Source organism: Cucurbita pepo, chromosome 10 (genome assembly GCF_057944985.1).
Source record: "Cucurbita pepo subsp. pepo isolate OVF chromosome 10, ASM5794498v1, whole genome shotgun sequence".
NCBI lineage: Eukaryota > Viridiplantae > Streptophyta > Magnoliopsida > Cucurbitales > Cucurbitaceae > Cucurbita > Cucurbita pepo.
The window spans coordinates 6,851,523-6,859,009 of NC_141807.1; the positions used below are offsets into that span (position 1 = coordinate 6,851,523).

Sequence of the window (7,487 nt, forward strand, 5' to 3'; positions counted from 1 at the left end):
CACACAGGTCTAAGGTTTCAAGTAGAAGAAAATGCAAAGTGCAAAAATACACGTTGGGTCCATCTTGGGCATGTTCACTCACTCATCCAGCCTTACTAGTGGAAGAGGTGACCGTGACTTGCTAACCTGACTGCGTAATGGTCTTACTCCTCACTGAGGAGGAATGACTTGCTAACCTAAAGCTCTGCTTCAAACCTGGGAGGCGGTTCTGCCACATTTCTATCGAGCACGGGCTACTCAAGGTTTGCGATGATCGACGACGGCTGCTTACGCAACTAGAAAAACTACACAAGGATGAGATGGTGCATGGTTTACCGGCAATCAAAGGCGTGAACAAGCTAGCTGTGCGACGGGTGCCTCATCGGCAAACAGAGGTGCACCCCCTTTCCGTCTCAGACATCTTATCGCGCCAGTGAGCCGTTGGAGCTTGTGCACGGTGATATCGGTGGGCCCATCAAGCGGGTAACCCCAGGCGACAAGACCCTCTTCCCCTACTGGTCGATGACAAAAGCCGAATGTAGAAAGATGCAAATGCTGCACACGGACCGAGGCAGAGAATTCACCTCAGTGAGCCTTGGCATGCAGCGGGAACTAACGACGCCCTATCCCCCCAGCAGAACGGGGTGGTGGAACGCCAAAATCAAACCATTGTCGGGACAACAAGGTCTTTGCTGATGATGGTCGGGATGCCAGGGAGATTTTGTAGAGAGGCGGTAATGACGGCCGTCTATCTCCTCAATCAGTCGCCAACGTGAAGCCTCGACGGGAAAATGCTACATGAGGCCTGGTACAACAAAAAGCCAGCGGTACATCATTTTCGAGTATTCGGCTGCGTCGCATACATAAAGGTAGCGCGTTCCCACCTCGCCAAGCTCGATCTTAGGGGGCTGAAGGTCGTCTTCATCGTCTATGAACCTGGGAGCAAGGCGTACAGACACTATGATCCTACAGGGGGGCGAGCTCACGTGTCTCGCGATGTCATCTTCGACGAAAGCACATTCTAGCAGTGAAACGACGGTGGAGTACCTCGTCACCAAGCCAGGAGAAGAAGGAGCGCAGCATTGGGAACCGTCACTGCCGCCAACAGCTGCAACCCCTGAAACAGTGGAGTTTGCAACACCACAGACTGCGGATTCGACGCTGGATGCCGATCACGATGATGATCTGGTGGCCAGGTACCGAAGGATGGAAGACTTAGTGGGAGGAGGTGAACCACCTGGACTGGCGACGCACGAGCTCGAAGAAGTGGCCGAACTACATGCCATAAGCGCAGATGAACTGAACATCTTTGCCGAAGCTTCAAGAGGGGTGACCCTCGAACTTTTAAGGGGGCATCTGAAGATCCAACGGTGGCACAAATGTGGCTGAGGTCCATTGAGTCAGTATTTGTGTTGACCAACTGCCCTGAGGCCCATAGGGTAGAGTGTGCTACGTTTATGCTGCGTGATGATGCAGAATTATGGTGGCAGGCCACCCGTGACCTTATTAGTCTTGAGGGTGGTGCAATCTCGTGGGTGGAGTTCAAGGATGCCTTCTCTGAACAATATTACCCAGAGGATGTCCAGCTGCGAAAGCAGTAGGAGTTTACCCAATTGAGTCAAAGGGGGCGTACTGTTACTACCTATGCCAGGGAATTTTCTAAGCTGAAGCGTTTTGCCCCAGAATTAGTGAACACAGACTACAAGACAGCCCGACGATTTGTACTAGGGTTAGATACGAGGATTCGTAACACTGTGGCGGCGATTGCACCTACCACTTACGCTGCCGCCCTAAGAGTAGCTAAGGCTATGGAAGGACCTGATAGTTCGCGTGAACCCCCTTCATCACCAGTGGGACAGAAGCGACGCCGCGACCAGACCGACCGAAATGAATTGTCATTTCCACAAACACAGAGACGATCCGATAGACAGCGCCGTGATTATAGGCGTGAACAGCAGGGCAGTGAGAACAGCTCAGAGAGTAGGCCCAAGTGTAAGGATTGCAGTAAGAATCATTGGGGCCAGTGTTTGGCTCGATCCGGAGCCTGTTTTCGGTGTGGAAAAGAAGGGTATTTGGCTAAGGACTGTCCTGGGAGTCGTATTACTGATGTTAGGAATCAACAGAAACCATTACGCATAGCGGACAACCCCCCTCAGAACCGTCCACCAGCAAGAGCTTATGCCTCTACCAGCAAGGATACTGGAAACCCTGATGCAGTGGTGACAGGTCACTATCTGTTTTTAGGCACCTTGCTTTGACATTATTTGACTCAGGATCTACGCATTCCTTTATTTCTACTGTTTTTGTTAGTCAAGCAAAGTTTGTATTAGAGCCTTTATTGCATGGATTTTCTGTAGGCACCCCGGCAGGGGGTGAATATGATTGCTGCTTATAGAGTAAAAGATAGTCATGTATTAGTATCAGGAGTTAAAATAGAAGTAGACTTGATAGTACTTGATATGCATGTGTATGATGTAATTTTGGGAATGGATTGGTTAGCGAAAAATCATGCTAGCATAGATTGTCACAAGAAAGAAGTGGTGTTCACACCACCGTCCAAGACCAGATTCAAATTCAAGGGCACGAGTCTGGGTACCGTTCCAAAGGTTATATCAGTGATGAAAGCAAAGAAGTTGGTCCAACACGGAGCATGGGCTATACTAGCCAGCATTGTGGATACTAGGAAAGAGGAGGTTTCCCCAGACACCTTGCGAGTGGTGAGTGAGTTTCTAGACGTATTTTATATGGAAAACGGTGTAGGACACCATTATGCTGGGATGAGGTAGGGGAACGTGAGTTGGTGGGTCCCGAATTAGTACAAGTCACTAATCAGGCAGTACAAAAGATCAGGGAAAGGATGCGTACTGCTCAGAGTAGACAGAAAAGCTATGCGGACTCAAGAAGAAGGAGTCTAAAGTTTGAAGTGGGCGACAAGGTATTCCTGAAAGTGGCACCAATGAAAGGTGTTCTAAGGTTTGGACGCAAGGGTAAACTGAGCCCACGCTTTATAGGATCTTTTGAGATTTTGGAGCGGATTGGACCTGTCGCATATAGGTTAGCCCTACCACCCTCGCTCTCAACGGTACACAACGTGTTTTATGTATCAGTACTTCGTAAGTATATGGCCAATCCCACGCATGTGATAGAGTATGAGGCTCTGGAAGTGGCAGAAGATTTAAGCTATGAGGAAAAACCGTTGGAAATTTTGGATCGTAAGGTAAGGACTCTACGCACCAAGAACATTGCTTTTGTCAAGGTGTGGTGGAGAAACCAACTCATGGAGGGCTACATGGGAACGAGAAGACGACATCAAAGAAAAGTATCCAGAGTTATTTCTGGCTAGGGAGGCTTTCGAGGACGAAAGTCCTCGTTAGGAGGGGATAATGTAAGGATTCGAATTTTTGTTTTATTTATTTTAGATTTTATGCTCAGATTTTATTTTTGCTGCCAAAACGAAAAGATATTATGCATATTTATTGTCGCTGGAAAATGTACGATTTCTAGCAAGGAAATTACTACCTTAATGGAAAAGTCATAAAGACCTTTTATATTCCATATTCAACTCTCCTCCTTCCTTGGAAACGACTTTGACTCTCCAAACATTTCGAGTTCTCGAGGGTGTCTGAGAGTACAGGAAAATCGAGAGGGTTAGCCAGGAAAAACGTGTGGGGTGGTTCGCTGGGTTTTCTTCGGTGAGTGGTCGGAGGGAGAATCGATCGAGGCTATCGGTGTTGAATACCGTTGCGCGTCGGTCGGAATAGGCGAGGGGTCTCGTCGCATCGTCGGAATCGGGGTTGTGATGTCGTCGTTGGCGGCGCAGCGACGATTAGGGTTTTCGCGAGATTTTGGGTAAGGAAGACGAAGGAAAACGGGTCGGGTTCACGTTCAGCCTCTGGACTAGCCCACGGAACGAACGCGGGCCATGTGCGTTTCGGCCCAACACGGACGCGCGCTGCAGCCTTGGTCTCTGCTCCGCACGCGTGCTCTCGGCCCGGCTTGACATGTACGGCGGCTCGGCTCCGTCAAATCCCGCAGCTCGGCTTGGCGGCTTAATTGGTCGGCTCGGCAGCTCGACTTGGTGAATAAGTATCACTATAATATATCGATTCCAAGGTTTTTGGCCCTTCCGAAGCCGTTTCTGCCCTTAGTTTTACAATCCGAGGTCAGTATGGTCCCTAAACGTTAAAGACAAATTAGGTCGGGGGTTTATTTTGATAAATAGCATGAGGTTTAGCTAGGGTACTGTAACGACCCAAAAAAAAATAATTAAATAATTAAAATAATATTTTCCTTAGACTACTCTCCACTAACCCCTTCCTCTCCCAACTATCTCTCTTCAAACAACTCAGTCAAAATCCCAAATCAGAATACAGGATTCATGGGTGGTTCCTACAATAAAAAAAAAGAAAAAGAAAAAATTACCAACAACCAGATTTACAACGGAGATTTATTTATTGGAGAGAGATCTTGCTTTCTTATTACGGTAAGTCATATTTCAGATCTCTTTTTCATTTATCCTATCGATTTCCTTTACTTTGTCTAATTATTCAAAATCAGATCTCTTTTCCCTGAAAAGATTCGGATTCGGTTTAAAAAAATTAACAAGTAAATAAGAAAGGAAAGATTTGGGAAGAAGAATTTATATGTGATGTGAATTTGAATGATAACAGACTTAAAAGGAAGAAAAAAAAAAGGAAACCAGAGAAAGGGAAGATTTGGAAAGAAGAATTAATTAGAATACAGGCAAAAGACAGAGAGCAACCTGAAGAGAAGCCAGAATATTGTTAACAAAATCCGAAAGAAAAGAGAAATATATATATATATAGGAGGCCAAATACTGTAAACAAAATCAAAAGGAAGGAGAGACATGAAGAAATGCAGAGAAAAGAATAAATAAATAAATAAAGAGACAAAATCAAAAGGAAAGAAAGAAGAAATGCAGAGAAAAGAAAAAATAAATAAACAAAGAGGGCAGGACAAAACTAAAAGAGGGAGTACAACAAAAATAATAAAGAGAGCAGGACAGAAATAACAGAGAAAATAAATACTAAATCAAAAGAGAGAAAAACTAAAGGGAAGAGTTGGGATTAAGAATCGATGGGATTGACCAATAATATAATTAATAAGAATCGATTAAAAAATTTGTCAAGAATATGTTTTGAAAATATCATAAGACAAGAGAATTGAAAGAAAAAGCCGAGTATAGGAAGAATATGAGAAGACAAGAAAGTAGTCACTCGAAATAAAAAATAGAAAATGAAATCTTAATATAAATAGAATATATATATAATATGTATATATATTTAGATGTATATTATAACGTTCCAAGACTTTATCCATGCAAAGTCTTTAATGCTCGCATGAAGTTTAGCACATGAACCATTGTAAGAGTTAGAGAATTGAACATGAAATTGATGCTATGGATTCATATAGGTTGGCTTGGATACAAAGGGGAAAATCGAACTTTCATTAAGGATAAATTGGTGACACCCGTATAAGCTAACCAGGTAAGTGGTCTTACTATAGGATAGGCTAAAAATTGTATGAGTTACGATGATGTATGAACTATGTCGTACGATGCAGTATGTGAGTTATGATGATGTATGAGTTATGATGATATGTGAGTTACGATACTTGATGATGTGCTCAGTATATATATATTGATGAATGCCGTACTTGATATGTTTGATGTACTTTGTGGCAATATGATGATTATGATGATTGTGTGACGTTTACCTTAATATGATGACGTTTTCCATATTGAGCATGCTATATGATGATGAGTGCCATATTGCATCATGTCGTCCTAAGAGCGTGAAAATGATATTAATATAAATATCCACGAGTATCTGTTACCTAGAGTAACAAAGAGATGAGACTAGAGGGTTGTGTCAGAAGAGACATTATGATGGATTTAGAGGGACCTCATGCATATTGTATGTTCATAAGCATAGGGCTACTTCCCCTAGAGATGATGAGTGCGGACGCGCACCATATGATGAGCGCGAATGCGCACAGGTGCGAATGCACATAGATGAGGGTGTTCATGAGGTGCATGACACTATGGGGTTCTGCTGACCTCCGGACGTCGCTACAGATTAGCTTGACCAGAGGGTCCAGGGGGTGTGCGAGCGCCCTTGGGATTCACACTCGCACGTGTGAGTCGTGTGTAGGGAAGTACTACACATCCAATTTGTCCGAGACTAGAGGCCACCCCTAAGATGATTAGAGATAGGTCCCTAAATCATGATTGCATGTGTTTGCATTTGCATGGCCCCTATAGTGGGGCCACTTACTGAGTATTCTTTGAAATACTCAGGCCGTGTTTCACATCATTTTTCAGGTAAAGGCAAGGCGCACTTGTACGGAGGACGGTGGCATCACGAGCAGAGACTGTGGCACGTGCATAGGGTAGATTCATATTTAAATTTCTAGTCTTAAGTTAGAATAGGTTGTTTTGCATTTCATTGTTTTAAATTATTTTGTATTTGTTTTTGTTTTCTCTAAATTTCAGTATTTCATATTTAAACACGTAAGACCATGGCTGTGTTTTCCAGAGAAGAAGTTGTTTTAAACGTTTTTTTGAAGTTTACGTTATCAATTATGTTCATGTAAGAGTTATATTTCCGCATTATAGATGAGCATGAGACGTTAGTAGCGACTCTGAGTATGTAGAAATTTAGGGTCGTTACAGGTACCTTATGAAAGGTTCTAAATTCTTATGCGGTTATCATAGGGCATATTTAACCGCTGGGACTAGCTCGTTGAGAGTGACTTCAACCAAGACCATCGAGGTAAGTGACCTTACTGTCGGAGTTAGCTTACTACATGTTGTATGATGGTGCGTACCCTGGGGCCCTTGCATGCACCATATTTATGTGATGTATAGATTGTGTTGATCGTAGATTGTGTATGTTATGTGATGTATGAACTTGTGTTGGCTGTTGACTGTTTATGTTATGTCATGAATGAGATGTTAGTATTATATGCAATGAATATGTTGATTGATGCCATAGATACACGTAGAATTATCGAGTCATGTCATGAGATGTTTATGCAACTGGAATGTTTATGTAATATGCCATGTAATGTAAGTCATGTGAGATGCCATGTGATGTAAGAAACGTAAATGCGATGTTAGCTCTGCTTATGTAATGCCATGTTAGATATGTTAAGGGACCTCATGCATATATGTATGTCACGTGCATCGAGATTCTTCCCCTTTATGATACGAAAGAATGAATTACGATATTTATGTTCGCCATGATATCATGCGGACCCTTTTCTGTTCTGTGGTGTCCGGCAACGTGTAATACGTTATGCCCGACCAAGCTAGGCCCAGGGAGTACGTATAAGAGCCCGCCTGGTGGGTTCATGTACACGTACATCGGCCATGTGTGAAGGAGTACCACACATCCAACCATACCCAGAATAGAAAAGCGCCCAAGGCTATGAAAAGTTTATGAAAAGTTAGGTCCCGCTCATATGTTGCATGTGTTTGCATTCCT

The 7,487-nt window shown here is 43.6% G+C and overlaps 1 pseudogene; it reads left to right on the top strand.

The window, feature by feature from the left end:
* Positions 1 to 2,465: 2,465 nt before the first annotated feature.
* LOC147790510 (uncharacterized) lies at positions 2,466 to 3,353 on the top strand (annotated as a pseudogene).
* Positions 3,354 to 7,487: the final 4,134 nt, after the last annotated feature.